Raw genomic sequence first — 19443 nt, 5'->3', positions numbered from 1 at the left:
TATGATAAATTAAATCATTTGAATTTGAAATTTGTAAAGATCAGAGGTATTTTAAGAAAAGTTCAGTATGTACGTTACAACTTTTAACAACTACGCCTGGATTAAAAATCTGTTAAGTAAATATATTTATTTAAAGACTTTTTAAAGGGCTTACAGTTTACTTATAAACTGTGTTGTTTTATACTAATCAAAATAAAATCTATAACGATTCTAGTTGCATAGGATTTTTAAATTAAAAGTATGAGATTATTTATGTAAGAAAAAAGTTTAAAAGTATAATCTTGATTTTATTAGTAAAATTAGTATTTTTTTCAAATACTTAGGCAAAACTATTTAAGTCTATTAAATTTCTTTTTTGTTTAAACATTTCCAGTTTTTGACTCCTCAATGAAGCCTTTTAGCCTCAAGGTTAATTCAGCGTTTAGTTATAATGCGATTAGTGACTATAATATGTAAACACTTGTAAGACGAAGCTAATTTTGTGAAATTATTTTTGTACACAAAGGAAGTTTTAATTTGTAATGTAACTCTGCTAATTTTATTAACATTGCTAAAAAATAGTTCTAACGACAACATGGTTTAGAAGCTAATATAAAATATATTAAATAAAGTTCAAACATTTTTTTATCCTACTAAGTGTAGTTTAACATAAGATTTAAATATCAAAACTAATCTAAGTTAGTAAATATAGTTTAAAACAATAGCTAGCAAAAAAAGTAACTTATCAGTATAAAAAGGTAAACAAACGTTATAAATTAAACTTCAATAATTTTTAACAAATCAATAGACAATTATGAATAATTGAAAAAGTAATCAATAATTTTAAAAAACAAAGAACACCTGTAAAATTTTACAGGTAATCTTGTTAAACTATATTCTAACACAGTAACATTGCTTAATAAATACCACAAAAGTGTTTTCTAACACTTGACTTTAGCACTTTTTATCTATAAAATCAACAATTATAAAATATAAAGGTTTAATGCCCACTTCAATTTTTGATAAGGTAAACAAAAAATTATGAACTTAATCTTCACCGATCAACGCCTGTTTGATAAACAAAAAAAATTGATATTTTGCAAAATATAACGATAAGTACGACTACTGCACCATTGAGCTTCTATGAGCAAATGAGCTTCTTATTTACTTAACGTGATTTTAATTTAAGGATAAGCATGTGTTGTTGACAGGCGTTTATGTCAATTTGGAAACTGTGAAGAGATCTTTTTAGGAATTAAAAACATAAAAATATAAGTGTTGTAGCCAAATGATAGCTTCTTTTGTATTTAAGCAAAAAAAAATGTTACTTTAAACGCTAACTATGTGAAAGGCTTAATGGTAGAGTATAGATAAATTATAATCATTATGCTTAATAGTTTAAAATCGTATTTACCAACATACTTTGTAAGTATTGTATATGTACTTTAAACGTAAGTATATTTTCCCTCTTTGTTATTTTCTTTTGATATTTTAAACTCTTTTTACATGAAAAAGTACAACAGTTAAATATACTTCGACAGTACAAATGTGTTTCTAATAATAACAAGCAAAATTCTGCTACTTAAAATAACTTATTTAAAACTATTTAAGTCTTTTTAAAAGCAAACAAAGAGTAATTTAGACATTAATTGCTTGCGTTGTTCATATAAGTTTTTACTGAATTTTAAGTTTAAAACACTGTTATATGAATGCTAAGTTTTTTTATTTCAAGAATACAGTTTTAAAAGTTACTTTGAAAACTCAAAATTTAGCAATATATTAATTTTCTTTTTTTATTTACTCTAAGTTTTTTTTTTTAATTTTCTATTGAAGTGATATTAAACATGAATTTTATAAAAAAGTTCAGCAAATTACTTTATGAAATGAAAAAACCTTTACATGTAAGGTTCAAAGCTTTACTACTTTTGTTGTAAAACGTTTTGTATAAAAAATTCTATTTTTGTGAACATAGCAATCAAAACATGTGTTTTTCACTGATCAAAGTACCTGTCAGATGATTTAAAACTTTTAAGTTTTAGTCTATTTACCGATCTACAAATACAATTGTAAAATAATCTGCTTAGTATTTGTTTGCAATTAAATAGTCAGCTAATTATGCATGCAAAGATGTGTATGCTTTAGTTGCATAGATTCATAGTAATTTCATCCTCTGCTGTAGGAAATAATTCTTACTCTAATTAGGCGAATCTTATCATTGCAATACTTCAAATCACTTTACGGTAAATTTGTTTTAAAAATGTTGAACTTTATAAATGCTTCGAATAACCTATATTATATAATTGATTTTGTAAATGGTAAATAACTAAATTTGCTGTTCTAAACTTTTTGATAAAAAAAAACAGCCGTAGAGATTTTGAATTACAGTTATATCAGAATCAAGCATATTTTTTCTTTAATTCTACAAATTTTTAATTTCAGTAAACCGTTATGTTTAAAACAAGATATATTCACAACTTTTTCGTTGTATTTGCAAGCAAAAGAACACAAGCTTCTTAAAATATTTATTTTGTTTCTAGATAGTTTTGGTTTTTTTAATATATTACCGTAGCTGCACTACTGTAGGAACATCGATAAGGTACGCACATTAAAGCAAATCAAAAGTGCATATCTTACGTGAAATGTTTAATTAAAAGTTTTGAGAAAATTTTTCTCCAAACCAATTAATAGTTATATTTTTAGTTTTAGGATTAGTTCTATCCTTTTATGTTTTAAAGTTGCTGAAACTTTTGAAAAAAAAAAGCATTATGTATTTATTTAATTAATCATACTAGTGTTAAGCTTTTTTTTCAAAAAAAATTATTTGTATAATGCAATCTCATGAAAAATGTGTTCTGACAACTGGTACCAGTCAATCTCGAAAATTAGTGCGAAATGTTCATAATTTGAAACTATTGTCCAAACTTGAAAATCAGTATCATATTTCTGGTATATTCATGATTTGCAGTTAGAATAAAGTTAAGCTAGACAAACAGCACTATCAAGTCATTAATCCAGGGTCGTAGCTAGTTCAAAAAAGTTACGAATCTGCAAAAACTAAAACATCTGAAATAACACGTCCTAGCGGGAACACAGCAATTTAAACTACCTCTAATATTATTGAATTAAACTGAAAATAAGCAGTTATGTTAATACATCAAAAATGGAATGTTAAAGTACGAGTGATAACTGTATACAAGGCAATTTATTTTGATCCACACCCCATATGACTCTTTATGTCATGTCACTTGTGTAAACCCAGAAAACATTTATTAAAAATAAGTATAAAAAAATCACATCTTAACTCAAAAACATTAATATTGTTTCAATGTTTCAATTCAATCATTTAAACGTATAATCAAACATTTAACGTAGTCAATAGTAACAACAAGTTATGCAAATTTTTGTAACATAAAATTGTATGATTTTGATTTTTGAAGCTACAGCTTCTATTAGATTCAATTTTGCGTTGTAGCTTTTTGACAAAACAAAACTTTAACGCGCTAAATGTTACAATTTGGATGTTTATAATTCGTTCAAATTTTTTACGACACTAAAAATGCTAAAGTGTACATATATGTCAAAACTATCTCTCAGGAGTGCATAACTAAGCATAAATGAATACTAAAAGCTAAGAAAGCAGAGTCTTTCTAAGCTGCAAGTTTTTTCGCACATAAAAATACGTTTCTGTAGATTTGCAGAAACTACCAAGCTACGTCCCTGCATTAATCTAATCATATAATTAATCAATTACGTACTTTAAATACTTAAACACAAATCTTTAAAAGCAAGAATTAACCTTTTGAATATCACGAAGTAGACTTTTAAGCTAAATAAAAAAATACATATACCTTTTGTTATTTCCTTGCTTAAAAATTAATTCAACGCTGTAAAGGATCTGCTTAATTTCATTTTGAAAACTAAATGAACATTAAAATTATTATAGATAAGTATATAAGTATAATAAAAATCTTTATAAACTGTTTAGCTACATTGAATATTTTAATTTTAAATTGAAAAACCTTTTCAAATAAAGTCGATAAGACATTTATTTAAAATAGCACTTAAATCTGACCATGACACAGTCAGTATCTTTTTGTGAATTTTCTATCGCATCAAGCAAAACAAAAATAATCAAATGACTGTTTAGAAAAATCTACAACGTTTTCATACACATGTATAAGTTTAAAACGCTTTCAAGTGCAAAATCTGAAAATTTATGGTTATTAAATATTTAGACCATACAAGATAACAAGTATCGTGTTAACATAACAATTCTGTCGTCAAAGAAAAGTTTTTACGTAATAAGCATTTCTTATAAAAATTTAGATATAGACAATAGAACCTGTGGTTTGTTTTATTTGCAAAGTAAATAAGCAAAACAAACGTACGTTGAAGAGCAACTTAAACAATGTCAATAAAATAACTTATTTAGTTATTTTCATTGCGCATTTTAAAACAACTCATTACCTTTTAAGGTTATTTTTATAGACGTTAGGTCAAAAAAAGTTTAAAAAAAAGCTAGCTGTTTAGATATCATTGCCGCAGTAAAAGCAATTTATATAAATCAATAATTAAAAATCATCGATAATACCGACCATTAAAGCATCATAATAGACTCTGAGACGTCTGATAGTATAAATATATTCAAATAGACGTGACATATGACCCGAGCCAAATACTAGTGTATAAACATTTATCAACAATCAAGTAGACGATTCATTGTTAACAACTCATACATCAACTACTATGTCAAAAATCCGTTATAAAAGTCGATGTCGATTGTACTAATAATATGACGTAATAATCGCATTTCAAGTTTTTTACTTGGAAAAGTCAACTTTTCTTAAGTTTTATTTAGACTTTATCGAAGCGCCATCTTTTCATAAAAAAATTTTAAACTTCGAGCTTTGTGAATTTTCTGTCATTTTTCTGTTAACTGTTTGACATTGCAAGAAAATAATTTTTATTTGATTTCCCAACCCTTTATTTTTCCGTTATTAAAATAGTTAATGTAAACTAAATTGAATTTTTTAGTGATCATATATATCACGTACAATTTTTGAAAAAACCGAGTAAATTTTGAGTTAAAGTTTTCTAATTAGTGAATCTGTTTCTTATCAGCTCAGTTAGCGTAATTCAATAAATTTAATAAACCTAAAGAACTTTTCGAGTACTTTTGAAGTGTTTTATCACACAGTGACTTTCAAATTAAACAAAAAGTGCTAAAACTTGCTTTTTTCAACTGTAATGTTTAAATAAGATAGTTTGTTGAATGCGTTAATCCAATCAATTGAAAATTATCAAAAACATAAAATATAATAATTAATAAGAGAACTTGAAAATAAAAAACACAATGTTAAAAGAAAAACTACTTTTATAGACTTTCAAAAGAATTTCAACGAGTGACATTTTTTGAAGTGGTTTTTTTCAAACAAAAAACAGGTAACCTGATATGGGGGCTCATTTCACGCTTGAATGATTTTCCGGGTTATTGTTTTGTAAACTGGATTTTTCTCTCCTGCCGAGTTTACACTAAACACTGCAACATCTTAAGTCGCCTCTTTAAAGTAGATTTTTGTATTTTGACTTGATTAATTAGTTAATATTAGTATTGAATTATTGCTTTTATTATGTTTTGATAGTATTAGGTTAATGATATTAACTAAATACCTTCTTTTTAATCATTAATACTTACTTAGGATACGTTTTGTAATCCAAATTAGTTAGTTTTACAACAGTATAATTAGCAAGTTCAAAGTAAATGCTCTCATTTGTAATTTAAACTTAAATTAATACGGACAAAAAATTGTTAAAAATCTACTATTTCACTTTAAATCTTATTTTTCTACTTTGAAGACAAGTTAGTCTTAAATTAATTTATTACTTTAAAACCGAAGCCTTATAAGTTTCTGAATATGTTTATAGTATATATATAAAAAATTTAAACTTACATTGTAATTTACATTTGTAAGTTTTTAAACATAGTTATATGAATATCTAAATGAATATATTCAAAACAGTAACACTTAGTGTTCATACATAAGTAATAAATGTTAATAAAATTAAACATTAAAATCATACTATTTCAACTTATATGTTTACAAAAGCAAAGTATGTTAGCCTACATAAACACTAAAAGAAAGCCAACTTATCAAAACAAAATCTCCAACCCAAGCTGTTTCAATTTTAACAATTTTCAAAACATTAGAAATGAAGCAAGGCGAAATTTTAATTACATAGAAGCTTTACAACCTGATAAATAAAAAACAGCATGCAATTTGGGAAGAATCGAAACCTTAATGCTCAAGTTGTGATGAGTGGCCACAAAGATTCAAGCAAGGCATAGTCAATTTTTCTATGCCATGAAAATTTCCGCCGACTTTATAAACTAAAACGTAATTAAAACAAATTATTTTTTTTAAATACGTGAAAGTTTTTAAAGATGAAAACTAGTAAAATTAAACTTGCATTTAGTTTTATGCAAATGCTAATTTTAGATACAAACATAAAATAGACAGACTTGCCCATATTACAAGTTAATAAAGTTAATGTCAAAACTCTGAATTTTTGTGTCAAAACTTTTTTTAAAGCAAAAAAAAAACTGTTGTAATTTTTAACTTAAAGTTGTTGATCAAAAGTTTCAAAAACAAAACACATGCTAAGTTTACTGCCAAAAACATACCACACAAAAAAAAAACTTGAAAGCCTTGTAACTTGAAAGCTAGATACAAAATAAACAATGTACTAAAGTAAGAACAAATGTTTAGTTTACTATTAACTTTGGCAGCCTTCAATAAAAATTTTACTCTAATTATCTGCTGAAAATAGATCAAACAAACTGTTGGAAATAAACATGTTTAGCAACCAGTGTAAATTGTTTATTTTAAAAACTTGAATAAGTTTTGTAGATGCATTAAAATATAATAAAACTAAATTTAGACGATTGTAAAACATTAATGAAGTTCATATATATGTCTACTGGGAATACATAAAAAACAAATTACTGTCTGGTGTTAAATTATATCCGTCACCACTAAGTAGTGTAATTAATAGTTACAAATAACACTTACACTATAAATAATTACTCTTAAGCCTTCAATAAAATTCTAACTTAGTTATATGCTGAAAAAAGATGAAAAAACAGTTGTTAAATAAACATTTTTAGCAACTGGTTGTTAAAGTAAATTGACAAAAGACTAGTTTGAACTGTTTAAACTAATTAAAATAAAAGTTTTTAGACGAATTTAACACATTAATGAAGCTTGTATCGAATATCGATGTCTACTGGGAATACTAATAAATTACTATTTGGTATTAAATTATACCCGTCAACACAAAGTAGTGTAATTAGTTCATAATAACTAAAACTAACAACTGCGCTATAAATATACTTTCTATAATTAGTATTACTAATCTTTTTTTTGTAAACTTAACTAAATTAAAAATAATAAATAAATAAAAAATCTAACTGTTAATTATATCATAGCAACTTATAACTGACTACAAAGTTAAACTAAATCCAATACCAAATACTTTATTATTCAATAAAAAAACAATAAATCATAACCATAAAGTAAAAAAAAGCCCTGAAAATTATATCTGTATATCAAAACAAAATTCTGTATGAAAAAAAAGAAATAGTTTAATAGAATCAAAAAATAAAACGAATTAAAGTTTTTCCGTGTTTTCGATAAATGTAGGAAAGTCAAGGCTAAATGTATAAAACTACAGCAAATGTGTTATGATTAGAGAATTTATTTCATTCAAACAACATAAAAACAAGCAAATACAAACATTGAAACATGTTATCAAGTTCACCACAGACATTAACAGTTCATAGACAAGTTTTTTCAACTAGATGTAAATGCTTAATTTTTAGATCGATTTTCTTTCAAATATTTGTATTTATCATGTACTAATGTTTGTATTTAGTTCTTTTTCATTTTTTCAAGTCTGTAAAAATTTTTATGAATAGTTTCTAAATAACAAACACTCTTTACAATAATAAGTAATATTAAATTTTTTAAATAGTCTTGACTAGAATAAAACAATAACTTTTAACTTTAATTTATAATTTTTACTACTATAAACAATATTTAACTTGTTTCACTTATAGGAAACTGACGTTTAATAAAAATTTGAAAAAAAAGTTTTAATATAGTGAAGATTTAAAATACAATAATATTGCAATAAATCAAAAACTTAACCTTTCAAAATAACAGTAATTAATAAAACAAACCATTAAAGTACAAACCATAATATACATAAAAGATGTTAAAGAAAATAAAATGTCATACTAATAAATAGCAGCTAGCTGTAAACAGGTTTAGCCAAAAAAGTTCAAAAAAACTTGTCAACAATATAAGTTAAAAGAAAGAATATGATTCTCACAAAATTATTTGTTTTAAATAGCTTTTTTAAAGATTGATAAAAAATGTACATTGTATTTGAAATAATTAACATATAAATTATACAACTTATACGTTAATACTTTAAGCTTAAGTATGTATAGTATATATGACCTGAACTTGGTAAGGTAAAACGACTTAGTAGGTTTTGTACAATCTTTCTCAGTAGTTAGTGAACATGTGTAGATTGACGAAACTAGCTGATAGATAGACAAATAATAATAAATAAATTTAAACTTTATTACACTTACGACGTTTAGTCTTTTTTAATATTTTTTTTTTAAACTTGAAATGGAAGTTAAAATTAGTACAATTATCATTAATAAAATTAGTTAAGTAAAACTACTATCAATAATTATTTTTTGTTTTATGACTAATTGTATGGTCGTGACCAGTTATATATACAGATAACATATTTCTTAACAGTGTTACAAATACAACTTAGGTTAGTATGAAAAGTAAGCAGTAGCTTTAATAAAACAATTTATCAGAATTATATAAATTTTATGTCGAAATCGTTCAACATGTTAATAATTTTTACATATTAAACAACCTTTTGCAGTAAATTTCAAGCTAAAAAACTATCTTTAAAACATGCCTGAATTATAGATTTATATATACAAATTAATTTGTCAAAAATGTGATAAACAAAAAATTCAAGAAAATAATAATAAATAAAAAATACGAAAAGTACTTCTTTCTGAAAACTTTAAAGCTTTAAAAACTACTTAACACATTTTTGGCTTAATAGAATTTCTTAATGTACGTAGTATAATAAAAAAAAATATTCCAATAAAAATAGACAATTTAATATAAAAATAGTTTTTAATATCAGCTACTTCGAACAACTAAAAGTTTTTATAGTTTTCACATTATAATTATTAAACAATATATTTTTTATAAATTAACATGTTTAAAATCTAAAAAGTATATCTTATATTTAAATAAGTTAGCTTTGTTCGTTTTTACAACAGTTTTGTTAATACCTAAGTATTATATTCGCTTTTTCCTAATAACTATGACATAAATTTTCAATTAATAATATTTAAAAACAAAACATTGTTCGATGTAAGTAAAATATATACTTTAAAATATACAATCTGAATGAAATTCACATAAATACTGGCTTATTAATCGTCAAAAAAGGTTGGTTTACGAGTTAGTAATGTTTTATGATAACATACATAAGTCTTTAAACTTCGACAAAACTAAAAATTTTTCATGTTTCTCTATTGTTAAGCTGTTGAAAATGGAAATTTAATTGTTATGAGTAGCATCAAGTAAAAGTGTTACTAGATAAAATGCCAGCCATGTAGTGTGTAAGAGGCTCTCAAAACATATGTTTAAGTGCCAATTCTCTTATACACATTATGAACAGTAGTTACTTTCATCTCACAATCACACAATTTATCGGTAAGATATTATGTTGGAATTTTAACTTATCAAGATTAAACTGTTAACCCCGACAATAACAGTCAGAGAAAAAAAGTCAGTGCCATGTTTTTACAGGTTGAACCTTGAAAGTTTTTTTGTGCGTTTTTACAAAAACATTATGTTGGTTTTTTTTATGTAGTTTGTTTGATGTGATATGAACATTCATCAAGTAAATATCGTGTTCTTACTGACCATGAAATTGGTAATGAGATATGCAACAATTAAAAAAAATTACTGAAGTAATATGACTTACAATTGGTCATAAAGTAGGTGATAAACAACAAATATGTTTGTTTTGCTCAAAATGAAGTTTCATACCAAGTTTTAATACATAACTTTTGTTAAAACGCTTTAATATTAAACTGATAAAAACTAGAAAATAGTTAAAAGCGATATTTAGGTAAGTATGAGCTTAACAAGGACAAAGAAGATTTTGATATTTTTGTTTAGAAAGTTTAAAAACTACAAAAGAAATATTTTTTATTATAGAAAAAACAGTAATGTAATAAAAACAGCTTGAAATACTAAGTAAAGTAATGTTCTGACTAAGCTAATGTATCAAACTTCCAGCAAAACCTAGAAAGACCATAGTCAATTACTTAGACCTTGATGTGAGAAGGTAGAATACAAAATATTTTTTTGTATTAAGTTCTATTTTATTTTATGGCAAATTTAGACGATTGGTCATTTTGTAATTACCTCGAGATAAGAAGTTATTTTGGTTTCTTTGGTTTTCATCTTTTAAGAATTTTCTTTTAAAAAGCATGCAACACTGCATTAAAAACAAAAAACTGAAAATCGCTTTTTTATTTAATACTTTTCCTGTCCGTCAACAGTTTTTTCTTGTCGCCATGGCAACTGTATATTTTTTCTATAACTTTGGAGACGATAGAAACCCATTTGGATTTTTATTTATTTCGCCATTAAAATATCAAAACTTTTTATATAATTAAATCATTTAAAAAAATATATTTTTTAAAGTAATTTTGTAGGTGTTTTTATTTATAGGTCTAACTAAGTTTCATTGTCGTAAAGGAAGTAGTTAAACATTGGCAAGCGCTCTTAATTTTCTTTATGTGTAACTTTATGTAGCAAAATTCTGTTTCCAAAACATCATTATTGTTTTTTATTGCTGTAAAATTAAAATAGCATGGAAATTGTTTGCAGTTCGTATTTAGATAGTCTCATTTTGTAAAAATTTAAAACATAATATCACCTGATACAGCACATAATAAGCTAGCTGTTTTTTTTTTTTATCAACAAGGCATACAAGTTAGTTAAGAAACACTGTAAGAAATGTTTAGTTAACAACCTAAGCTTTTGGAAAAGCACCTATTGAAAGTTTAATAAGCTTTGAGTACACTAAATACAAATAAAGTATATTACTGTGCTTATAGGTAAAATAAGAGAGATCAAAAGTTGTGAAAACAAATTTTAACTAAACATATAAAGTTAATTAATTAATTTACATATGAAACCTTTGCTTACATTTTATAAAGCTCTTAATTATTTTTACAAAAACATACTTTGTTTTTTGAATTTGAAAAATTATTGTAAAGAAGATTTATCCGTCGTATATCTACGGGTATTCTTTGCCAAGTAACTAATTTGCTGTTAAACTAATAGTTGTTTAGTTACAAATATCATTGAAAAAATATTAAAAGTCTATCAAAATGTACATATTTTTTTTTTCAGAGAAAAACTTCGATTTATTTTACTTGAACAAAACTTATTGATGAACTATCAAAGTAATTTACAAATCATAGGTTTAATTGTATTCAACAGTTTACATTTAATTTGGCACGTGCCTAAATTATCGACAAATTTCGAATAAAAATGTAAAATTCTCTTCCCTTATTTTTAATAAAAATAAAAAAACAAATTACAACTTTTATTAATAATTAGTTTATCTTTTAATGTAGGAGATGATTACAATAGCCATTTATTATAATTAAGTGTTAATAATTAAAGCTCATGTTTTACATATAGTTTAAAAACTTCACCATTCTTCAAATTTAATTAGTGCACACCTGTAAATATTACATTAATTATTACTACAAATTATCTTGCACTTACTTTAGTAAATAAGGTTAAACTTGAAAAACATAACTATATGAATAGTGATAGTAAAAGTTTAAGTTTTAAAGGTGAAACAAATTAGCATCAATCTTGACTTTGTAAACCAAATAACAGTTAACTATTTTTTAAATAGCATTTTTGTTATGAAACGTAGAAAGTGCGAGATAACTTACAAATTGATTTCTTTTGTAGTAAATATCAAATTTCATTAGTAGTTCAAGTTCATTTGTAAACAAGAAAACTTGTATCAATTTAAGCGCGAAATTAAAACGTCCAAAAGTTAACGTTAGTTTTTTATCTAAAAGAGTCGAAGTATATAATCGATTTTGACAGTCATTTAGCATTTAAACATTTTTTCTTACATTGTAACTATTCTTTCATTAAATGACAGTAAAATTGTTGCTTTAAACCTTTATTTTTCATAATTGTAACCAACTAACACTAACTCATTTAAAAACAATGAATCAGCTTTTCTAATTTTAATGAGACTTTTAATGAAAGTAAACTACTCGTTTTTACCACCTTAGCTACTCCTTACAGCAAAATAACGAGGCTAGCCGAACATTTTGATCTTTTTGGCTCATGGAACAACTATACTCGCTAAAATCGAGCGATGCAGGCTTTGATTAACCCTTTCGCAAAAATAATACCGCAGATAAAATTTGTTTACTAACAAGCTTATCGGAGAAAAATAGTAAAAATGAAAATGTGCATAGCTGTTGTAATTGCATAGTTACCTTGTTCTTGCTATGGAAATATTTGGTCGAGATATAAAAGACACACAGCTGAGCACATAGGTTAATTGGTTGATCTGACTAAATTGGTAATCAGAATAAAAAAGGTTAAAAGTTTAATTATTTTGAATGTACCTATTGTTTGTGTTTGAAGAGACACACATTCTCTCAATTATGTTTCAATTTAGTGTTAAGTTGTAGTGTTATGGTTACATGTTGTAGGATGACCGCTTTCTTTTTATTGGCGCGTGTGATAGTAGTATTATGGCTTTTGTTAGTTTTATGTTACATGATCGGATTCACTTTATTGGCAGGTTTACAAAACACAAACTTGGCACAAACTGCTGCATAACTTGCAGAATACAAATATTTAAGCCGCAAATTGTAAAATGATCTGGATACTTGTATACGCAAGCAACCGTAATATGATATATTTTAAATGATTTAACTTGGGTTACTTTAATAAAATTAGACACCGTTTTTGTGTACTTGTTTTTTGTCTGTCAGATCTATAATGAATTTAGTTTAAGTACGCTTGTTGATAAACTTAAACTCATGCATAAAGTCGTTATTTTCAAATTACTAATTAAAAAAAAATCGAAGCAAAATAAAAACCAAGAAAACTTATTGTGAGTTATTGTTAATGCTGGCAAATCGAATACATCTATTTTTAATAGTTCAGCAAGAATTCATCTATCAAGTGCAATTTTTTTGTAAGAAGATTCTAAGCGTTACTCGATGATTGAAGAGAGTTATAAAGGGAGGATTATAAACCCCCTTTTTTGTGAGTTTAAATTAAGACACGTAAAAACTCAATCATCGGTTCATTTATATGTAATGCTAGTGTGTGTGGCAACTTGTTTTATTTTATAAACCTCAGTGATAATATATTTATGGTGATTGTTAAGTTTGTAGCTTTTTTTTATAATTTTATTTATTATCGTTAACAAATGTTTATTTTAGAACAATTTTTTAAAACAAAAAAATTAAAACAAACTTAAAAATTTTAAACCTAGTCGTTTTAACTAATTGAAACATTGAAAATAAAAGTTTAAAGGGCACAAAAAAATAACTTAATCATCATTAAAAATAGTTTTAAGCTTACTGCAAACACGTATAATACATTTCTAATTTTTTTGACATTTCATACAAAGCTTAAAATAAACAGTCAGCACTAACTAGTCACTAATCTAACTACTGTAAGTAATTGTTGTTTAATCAAAAGTGTTTAACATAAGTGTAAAAATCCTAAATTTCACGAAGTAGGTGCTAATTGAAATTTTTGAAAATTTTTCGATTTACCCCTAAAATTAAAATTATTGCACATTTATATATATATATATATATATTTATTTATTTAAGCATTTTAATTCACCATTAGAACATAAAAATAAATAAGTCTAGTTATTTTTAAAAATTTTTACTTAAAGTATAAAACAAAAATTTAAGAGTTTATCTTTAAGTTGTTTAATGAACTGTTATTTTTATTAGACTTATTTTTTATAACAACTCTGAAAACAACAATAGTTTCTTCATCTAACATTTTTACTTTCATTAACTAAAAACAAAGACACCTTGCCTTTTTTCACTTTTATTGTGAATGAGAAACAAAAGTATAACAGAAAACTTGTTATGCCACTTCAATATATAAAGTTTTAAAAATATTTCACCTGGTAACAAAATGATTTTAAAATAATCAGTTGAACATTTAACTTAACTTAATTTACATTATTTTGTATTTTTAATTAAAAGAGTTTAAACTCAAGCTCAAAGTTTTACTCGTTGTTAAAATGCCACTTCATGACAAAGTTACGCTCTGTGTAACTAAAGTGTCACTCAGTGATAAACTGACGCCGTGCTAAAGTGACATCGCTCTTTTACTAGTCACTAACGCATTAGCTTTTTCGTATTTTTTCGTACTTATTTCCTTTTACTTACTTTACCCTCATGGAAGTCCGGCTTAGTTTGTCATGAGAAATGTGTTTATTTTGCTAAGTTTATTATTTATTTAAACTGAAGAAGCATTTAGAAATTTACGTATTTTAGTAACTTGGTAGCTAAAACATTTAAAACTTGATATGCAAAGTATATGGACAAGTTCAAAGTTGTTTCAGTGCAAACTAAAATTTTAAGTTAGTTTTGTAGACAGCTACAAATTATTCTTGTGAGTAGTCTATTTAAATAGCCGTTATATTTTTTTTTATTTTGTCGATACGAAACATGACATAGTATATATATTAGTTATATTAGATGTTTTTTTTTTGGTATTACATTATTACTGTATTTTAAACCTTTTTATAATAATAACTCTAATGCTGTATTCAAAACTAAGTTTCGTTTACTAAATATTTCTTAGTTTGTTTTAGAAATTAAAAACAGTATCATCATTTTTTTTCTATATTTTAAACATAATTATATACACTAAAATAAAACTTACAATTTTTTAACTAAAAACCTGACTTCAAAACTTTATAAAACTTGTTAGAAAAGTATAACGAGTCATAAAATGTTTTAATAGTTTAAATGATTAGTGTAAACATAGCCAAGAAACTATTCTATACATTTTTAAAAATAAAGCTATCACATTATACAGCTAAAAACAATAAAACAGTTCGTATCGAAACTTACTTTTCAACAAACATAGTGATAAATCAACAAGTAAGAGCGAGATAAATTAGTTTTAACAGCTTTCAAAACACTGCTGTCAAAATATATTAACAAATATCCAAAAAACAAACGGTGATTGTAAAGTTTTATTACATTACAACTGCCTCCGTTCATAGTGCTTTATGATGTCATAAACACTTTGTTATTACAACGATTAATCTTTGTTACTACAAAAAAAAAATTACAGGTTTATACTAGTTTTTTTTAAGCTTTTCTATTAGAAACTTGATTTAGTTTAAGGTTTAAGCTTTAATCAAGTATATTATAAGTTATAAAAATTTTTATGGTTATTTTGTTGACATCATTACAGTTATTAACAAACAGTTACCGACTTTATTCATAGCAGATCAAGGCTTTGACTGTTTTCAAAATAAGTTAGAACTCTTTTTCTTAAATATTCAATCACATTTTTTGGGGGTTAACTTTTTCAAGTCTTGCTTCAACTAAAACACCAAAAGCGAAAATTTATTACAAAAAGTGGTAACGAATAATATTTCATTTCGATATATTCCTCATTTTAAGATCAGTTTTTGCTGCTGCAAGGCAAGCAAATGTATTTCTCACTAAAAACGCAGCATAACATTAAGAAGGAAAAAATATACAGATACTATATCCGCCGCATTCGCCATGCGATATAGTGGCCGCATACGTTTCGTGTGTGACGTCATAATAAAACATATTGCTTCATGTGACGTTTCAGTATAAATATGTAGTTGATTGCCTTATTTTAAAACAACTATATATATTTTATATGGTGTAGAGAATAAATTATATATCTAAAAACAATCAGATTGTTCTGTAGAAGTTTACTTTTAACAGAAACGTAGCAATGAGTCATTAAATAAAGCATTTTATTAATTTAAAAACTATTAAAAATTATACTAGTTATTGAAAATTATTATAAAAATTTTACAACTAAATTGTTTGCCAAAACATTGAAAGACTCGTTTAACAAATATCCACATAGCAAAAGGTGATTATAAAGTTTTTATTGCATCGTTCATATTGCTTTATGATGTCACAAAGACTTTGTTTTTACAAAGATTGACAGTTGTTATTACAAAAAATTTTAGTTTTTGGTAGTTTAAACTTGAGTTTTTTCAAATTGTTTTATTAAAATTTGATTAAGTTTTTAAAGCTAATCATAAAACAAGTATGTTTTACAAGTTATAGAAATATTTTAATCTTTACTTTATCAGGCTATACTAGAGTTTTTAACAGTTTTTTGAAATTACTTTTGTCTTAATTCAATGCAAATAAAGTTTTCAAAATGATTTAGAACTTAAAAAAATAATTTGTACTACTTTCTTTTTTTCTAGCAGTTACCTTTTCTAAGATTTTAATTTAACTAAAACATCAAAACAAAATTTATTACAAAAAGTGGTAACGTATGATATTTCATTTCGATATTTTACTTGTTTTAAGATCAATTTTTGGCTGCTGCAAGGCAAGCAAATGTATTTTTTGCGAAAGTTGCAGCACGATATACAGAAGGAGAAATTATACATGTATATAAACACGCCGCATACGTCTTGTTTGTTACGTCATAATGAAACACAGTGCTTCATGTGGTATCACAACAACAACATGTGGTTGATATCAACGATGTCAAGATGGAAAATATTAACTTTGTTTTGCGGTAGTTTTTCGTAATATGCTAAAAAGGTTTTGAAATGTAATTTGTATTTTTTTTGAGTCATATTATAAGGTTTTCATCTACTGAATTAAACTGTTGAATTTTTTTTTCAGATTAATTAGAAGACTAAAAGTATCTTTCTTTCTGATGTCACTAAAAGTTTTGTTTGTATACTTCAAGTTTTTAATTTCGTTCTTATGCTTGCATATTAGTCTCAGTTTACGGCGTAATTAACGTATTTAGTTTTTATACCTACAAAAATTCTCAATGTTTTAAAATGTAAACAAATAAACTTTAATATTGGTTTGCTGATACTTTGAAGTATGTTTGTTGTATGTTTTAATACTTGAAAAGAGTCATGCTTTGTTTAAAGCATATTTCAGTTTTTATGACGTAACAATGCTTGTCGTCCCTCCCTGTTAATCGAATTGATATTAATTTTCTTTTGTTTTTTATATCATCATCAATTGTCTAATGTCTTGTTTATCATCAAAAGCATAACAAAGAAACTAAATGTTGGTATAACAAATTCTTGTGGACAGTATGTTAAAGGTTAAGGATAGTTAATGTAGTAAAAAAACTGTTGGAAAACATTTTTTTTATAATAAGTTTGTAAATGTCGATGTAAATCCTGTTTAATGCTTCATTTTAGAAGATTTTATACAATTTTTAAGACAAAAGTAGTTTTTTATGTTTCAGAAACGTACACATAGTTTTAAAAACTATACAAAGCATTAAATTAGCTATATTAAGATATTTCATTAAGATTTGTCTTTGTTAGATTTCGGCTTTGAAATCATCATTTTTGACAAGATTTTTTATTTGCAGCGTATGTAAAAATTTTTATTTATATTCTAAAATAAAAATATAACATATTGATTGTTAACTGATTTTCTTCATTATTTCGAGCTATATTTGTTTTATATCTTGAACAAATTGATTGTTTTACAACAATCTGGTCATGTTAAGCAACCCTACGACCTAGTTAATAATTAACTTGAACAGAAGCATCTTAAAAATATGTGTGGTCTGCTTTATGAGAACATTCCTTCATTGACCTAATTAAAATGCTCGTTTAATTTGTTACTTGCAAATGACACCTCCTATTAACGCTTTTTCGACTTTTATATTTGCTGAAGATTATTCGATTCAATTAAAACGACGTTTTACTCAATGCTTTACCTAGACTGAATAATATAATTAAGAACATATAAGTCTTTTCTTGTTAAAATTTTGTTTTATTACTGCTTTTATAGCACATAAACTAGGTAAAGCTGAAATTGCTATACTAACTTACTAGAAAAGAAGATTGCCATTTATAAGTATGAAATTAACACAAAATTATAAGGTTTATGCAAAAAATTGTTGTCAACTAATTCAAGTTTATTTTTCATTTTAAAACAATAAAATTAAAAACATCAACATTGTATGATATGGAATATATTTTGTCGCAATATTAAAATCTATGTATCATAAATATTTGCAGTGTTTATTCAGTAAGCTAACAAACTTTACAAGGAATTTACTCATTAAATTATAAATTTAGGGTTAAGTTAGAAGATGCTATTAATGCTTGTGATAACTTTACTTTTTTGCTGCAAAAAATTACAACTTTAAAAAAAAATTAGTTTTACAAAAGCAAATCCTAAAGTACTACTACGTTGTGATTTTTAAATATCAATTAAACTAATTTTTAAATGTAGACTGCATTTTTATTGGTTATAATGGTTAATGACTTGTTTTAAAAACAACTATGTTGCTGTTAAATTGTACAACAAGATAATAAAAGCTCCAAACTTATTGCATTAAATTATAATTTAATAGCAATAAGTTTTAAAAAGATTAATATATGGATATTTTTTAAACTTTGAATTAACATTTAACTTATCAAATACTATAAAAAATGTAGAGTTTTAGTGAGTATATGTGATAACAACAACTTAACTTCTACAACCGATTTAATTTCAATGACTTTATCTGATATCCAAAACAATATTTTTACCTTAACGCGCATGAAATAAACATACAGTGTATATGAAAATGTTTGAACTAAATTAAATCAGTAAAACACCTTAAAACTTCAATATTAATTTTTTTAGTTAAAATATATTGTTATCAATAAAACTTAACGTGAAAGTTAGATACATGATTATAACTTGATTATGCTAAGCGTATAACATATTAGATTGTTTTACTTAACGAAAAATTAATTTAACAGAACATGTCTAAACAATTTTTGTTAACATTTAATATTGTGTTTAATCAGCTTTCTGTCACAAAAAAAGGCACATGTTTCAATTAATAACTGTTAAAAAAGTACTTTATTTTCAACAATCAAAACACCCAACACAACACAAAAAAAAAACTTATAAAAATACTTGTATTATTAAAGTTTATCCTTTGAAGACATAAAATTCGATTATTTGTTTCAATTAAGCTTTCAATAGAAATGATTGTTGTTTTGTAAGACTTCCACAAACAAATAGGAGAAATATTCTATCTTGCC

Source organism: Thalia democratica, chromosome 7 (genome assembly GCF_965202585.1).
Source record: "Thalia democratica chromosome 7, ktThaDemo2.hap1.1, whole genome shotgun sequence".
In the NCBI taxonomy this organism is placed as follows: Eukaryota; Metazoa; Chordata; class Thaliacea; order Salpida; family Salpidae; genus Thalia; species Thalia democratica.
Note: the sequence above shows the minus strand (reverse complement) of the source record.